Consider the following 5,693-nt stretch of genomic DNA (forward strand, 5'->3'; position numbering starts at 1 on the left):
TATATAATATAATAATATATTATTATATATAATATATAATATATATAATATATAATATATTAATATAATGTATTATGCTAATACATATTATATATTATTGTATATATTAATATATTATATTATTATATATCATTATATATAATTATATAAATAATATATGACATATAACAAATAATATATTATATATTATAATATAATATTATATTATGTATACTATATCATTATTATTTTATTATATAATAATAAATTTATTATATTAACATTATTAATATACATAATATTATATTATAATACTATAATAAATTATTATACATTATTATACATAATATTACATATAATAGTAATAAATGTATGTAATGTATGTAAATAAATTATATGTAATAAATATATTATTATATGTAATATATAATATTATATTATGTATAATATATATTATTATTATTATTATTATCTTGCAGGAATAGGAGAGTTGAACAAGGTAACCACTTTAGAAGATAGACAACGAGTTCAAAAAATCATTATTCCTGAACCTTATTTTTTAAATGAGTTTATAATTTTGTAAGTGTATTTGTCACAGTATCCACTGGAATAGAATTAGCCTACACTTTTTTTTTTTTTTTTTTGAGACGGAGTCTTGCTCTGTAGCTCAGGCTGGAGTGCAGTGGCCGGATCTCAGCTCACTGCAAGCTCCGCCTCCCAGGTTTAGGCCATTCTCCTGCCTCAGCCTCCCGTGTAGCTGAGACTACAGGCGCCCACCACCTCGCCCAGCTAGTTTTTTGTATTGTTTAGTAGAGACGGGGTTTCACCGTCTTAGTCAGGATGGTCTCGATCTCCTGACCTTGTGATCCGCCCGTCACGGCCTCCCAAAGTGCTGGGATTACAGGCTTGAGCCACCGCGCCCGGCCAAGCCTACATTTTTAAAGATATTGAGGACATAATCTTCTTGAGTAGGGGATTGTCTTCAAAGTTTACATTTGTTAATTTTTAGAATTTTTTTCATCTTTATTATCTGTTGCTGCATAACATATTACCACAAAATTAGCAACTTGAAACAACAGTTTCTCACAGGCTCACATAGCTGGGCCAATCAGTCACCAGGACTGGGGGCTCATCATAAGATGAGGGAACCAGGGAAGGATCCACTTTCAGGATCATGTGATTGTTGGTAAGGCTCAGTTTCTTTCGAGCTCTTGGCTGCCCTCAATTACTTGCCATGTGGTCCCCCCCAACATGGCTACTTGCTTCATCAAAGCCAAAAAGACAGTCTACTGGGAAGGCAATAGTCACAGCCTTACCTAGACTAATTACAGAAGTGATATCCAAGTTCCTTTTCTGTATTCTATTCACAGAAGCAAGCCAGTAGGGCAGCCCACCCTCAAGGGAAGGGGACTAGATGAAGGTGTGAACACTGCAGGTGGGGATGGTTGGGGGCCACGTCAGGGGTTGCCTGGCAAGCCTTACTTGGAAACTGTCCCATTGTGCTCCTTGTTCTCACCTATCTGCCACAGGCCCGTCTTGGGGCTTGTTATGGCTATGCCAAGGGTGCCCTCAGTCTTGATTAACCTCTCTTTAGTTACCCAGGTTATGTAGGTAAGTGTGTCTTATCAAAAGTGATGGATTACCCTGGGACAGTGGCTCACACCTGTTATTCTAGCACTTTGGGAGGCTGAGGGGGGAGGATCACTTGAGCCCAGGAGGTCGAGGCTGCAGTGAGCTTTAATGGCATCACTGCATTCCAGCCTGGGTGACAGCAGAGTGAGACCCTGTCTCAAAAGGCAAAAAGAAACAACAACAACAACAACAACAAAAACCTAATAGGTTTGAGATTATATTATTGAAGTTGAATATAATGCATAGGTTAGTGCTTGGGGCAGGCCAGCATTAGGGACTCAAAGTCAAGCATCTGTCCAAGAAGAATAAAAGGGAATAAATAGAAGGGGCCATGGAACCTTTTGCTGGACTCAGGGCATAGATTTCAAATCATATATCAGTGTAAATTCTAAATTATGACTCAAAAAAAAAAAAAAGAATGAGTTGAGTTGAAAGAACTCAGCTGGACAGTTAGTACACACAAATTTTTTTTTTTTTTTGAGACGGAGTCTCGCTCTGTCACCCAGGTTGGAGTGCTGTGGCCAGATCTCAGCTCACTGCAAGCTCCTCCTCCCGGTTTCACGCCATTCTCCTGCCTCAGCCTCCCGGGTAGCTGGGACTACAGGCGCCGCCACGTCGCCCGGCTAGTTTTTTTTGTAGTTTTTAGTAGAGACGGGGTTTCACCGTGTTAGCCAGGATGGTCTCGATCTCCTGACCTCGTGATCCGCCCATCTCGGCCTCCCAAAGTGCTGGGATTACAGGCTTGAGCCACCGTGCCTGGCCTTACACAAATATTTTTAAAATACAGATCTTTGTTTAAGAAAAAAAAAAAAACAAGCATATCTGGATAGTCCTTACAAGTTTAAAAAATATTTTTACATATATTATCTCATATTAATTCTGACATCTTGCGAGTTTTATTGAGTATTATTTCTATACCCATTTCATAGATAAGGAAACTGAGAAACGTGGTGGCTAATAGCATGCCCAAAGACATGTAAGTAGCAAATAGCTGAGACTGACCTGAAGACATAGATGAGTTCTACAACATCATACTTCTTTACTAATAAGACCCCACAAACATACCTTTCTTTTTTTTCTTGGGGTCATAGCAGATCATTTAGGAAATAAGGAGTGCAAGGGAAGACCCTGGGAGCAAGAAGGCTGATGCACGAAGCCCTATCTTGGTAATCTTGGTAACATCAATACCTCCCTTCCACCCCAGAGAGCCAGGCCCCACGCCACAGGCAGTCCTGCACTTTGGAGTGGCTTCCTGGAAAATTTCTGTCTCCTCGTGGTTCCTAAGACCTGCCAGAGTCTGCAGAGCCATTCAGAAAGGGAGACCCAAACTCGGATCAGGAGGCATATGTGCCCCTTTCTTCCCTTTGGGCATTCTCTGATCGTCTACTTTGCTCTTGAGGTGGGCCAGATGGCATGAGGAGTTTGGGGACTCACATGTATAGCATCAAACTGGAGCCCTGTGGCAGGCAGGGTATTTTATTATGAAATCATCCCTGACTGATCAAGCAGAATGGTACTAACACACTGATTTGGAGGGACTCTCACTCATGTCAGACACAGGAAGAGTTCAGGACTCCGAGCTACTCAGGGTCCTTGGACTTGGGCCATATGTGTGGACCTGAGCATTGGTTATTGCTCATCCATATTTCCACTGTGGAACTGCCTTTGATCCTAAAGGCAATGGAGATGGCAGCAGGCACCCTTAACTCTATGCATGGCTGGTACCTAGGGCAATCCCCACACCCTCCCACATGTTGGGCACTCCTCCAGGGGTGACAGCACTTATCTCATCCAAGAGCCTTCATTGCTCTTGCAAAGTAAAGCCAACAGGTCTTGCTGATAGATGTTTTCTTTTGCCTCCAATTGATGTGGTAACATGCTCTTCCGGGTTGGTATTAAGCTGTGCCAGAGGAAGGACAGACATTACCTTGAGAATGGAACCCTTGTCTCTGCTCATGGCACTTCACTGTCCTCCCTGCTGGTGGGCATGGGTAGAAGGCAGGGGTGTAGTCAGCATTGAAGGAGATCTCATTTTATACATGCAGTGATTATGGTCTTAGAGTTCAAGAAAATCAGGGTTGAAAGACTGACTTATGTGATTTTATGTTTTATGTGACTGCTGTGAAATTTCTAATGGTAACTGTAACATGACCAGAAAACAAGTCATCATTCACAACTTCCCACATTTGCGAATACCATCAACAAGGCACAGTAGCTTGGAGGGTGTCATTGTAAGCTGGTGTGCACAGATGTCACTGTGGATGATGCAGCATCACAAGTAATAACCTCACTGGAATTAAATAAATGACATTGGAAACAAGCAAGAAGAGTTCTATTGTTTCATGATTCAGTCTGGCAGAGTCCTGGCATATTGTGGAAAATAGCAGCATACTACCTTTTCTTGCGGGGGAAATGCAAAATTAGCCAGAAATGGGACTCTCGACCACAAAGAACAGGAAGAGATATTTCCTTGACCCGAAGAGGAAGAGACAGTGCCCAGACACTAGTAAGAATTGCCAGGTGTACTGGCTAGGAAACAAACCAGCCCTTCAGTACTTTTCTAACCATTCTTATAAATCTTTATGATTGATCACCCATCTCGTATAGCACCATGAATTTTGCAGTACATTTTTATTTTTTTTATTTTTTATTTTTTTTGAGATGGAGTCTCGCTCTGTGGCCCGGACTGGAGTGCAGTGGCCGGATCTCAGCTCACTCCAAGCTCCGCCTCCCGGGTTTACGCCATTCTCCTGCCTCAGCCTCCCGAGTAGCTGGGACTACAGGCGCCCGCCACCTTGCCCGGCTAGTTTTTGTATTTTTAGTAGAGACGGGGTTTCACCGTGTTAGCCAGGATGGTCTCGATCTCCTGACCTCGTGATCCGCCCGTCTCGGCCTCCCAAAGTGCTGGGATTACAGGCTTGAGCCACAGTACATTTTTAAAAGTCAAAGTATTTATACAGACAGGGACCTGGCAAAAAATGTATGCCCAACTCCTGCATGTCCTAGGGGTAGCCCTGACCCCCACCCAGATTTCAGTATCTGACTCAGTAATGTGACCAACACATGCTCCCCAACTTCCCGATCTCTGTTTTAAAAACATGGTTAAAGTAGGGCCCTTCTAGATCATTATGGAAAAACAATCAGAACTTCGGTTTAGAATCAGAAAAATCAATGAAACCTCTTCCATAGAGGTGTCAGTGGTCACCTTTGGGGAAGAGGGGCAGTTGTAGTACCTGGCAAGGCGGTGAGAGTTTCCAGTCATGTTCACTTCCTGACCTGGAAGTGGTTACGTGGGTATATTCTCTTTGTGGTAACTTTTCAAGTTGTATACTTAATGATCTGTGCACTTCTCTAAGTGCATGTTAGACTTCAATAAAAAGTTTACTACATAAAAATTGAAAAAAATGGCCCATCGACATAATTAGATTCCGGAGCAAAGTTATTTACCAATACAGAGTCCAGTGGTCTGGAGGACCTGGGCTTGCCTACGGACTAATGTGGTGGATTTCAGGATAAGCTCAGCTCTTCCCTTTAGCTCCCCCATAACAAGTCACCTTGCAATTGGACTCAGCTCTGTCTCTGGGCACTTCCCCACCCTGCTTTACAAAATAGAAATTCTTGTAGAGGTTGTGTCCAGACAAGTACAATGGAGACTGACACACAGGGCTTGGAGAACTTCCCAGAGGTGGTTTAAGAGTGATTATATAACATGTTAAGTCTGTGTTCCTTTTTGAGGCATAACTGAACCTTTGCCAAAATAACTAATTGCCAGCCCTTTCCCACTGACCCAAATAAAAACATGGTAAATAAATTACAGTTTTGAAGCATACTCTAAAAAACAAACAAACAAACAAAAAACTCCCACAAACCTGATACTCAGAGGACATCCCAGCTTTCTGTGTGGCACGCCACACGCTCACCGAAGGGCATGATACTAAATTATGTCTTTTTAAGTCATACCACCTGTTGCGGGAGCTGCAGGAAGAAAAGAAATGAATGTAGTGAAATAAAAGAAACCAAAACAGCAACAAAAGAACGACTTCCTTTTTGCACACTGATTTTGGCCAGAGGAAGAAAAACAA

This window comes from Piliocolobus tephrosceles, chromosome 3, assembly GCF_002776525.5.
Source record: "Piliocolobus tephrosceles isolate RC106 chromosome 3, ASM277652v3, whole genome shotgun sequence".
Lineage (NCBI taxonomy): Eukaryota > Metazoa > Chordata > Mammalia > Primates > Cercopithecidae > Piliocolobus > Piliocolobus tephrosceles.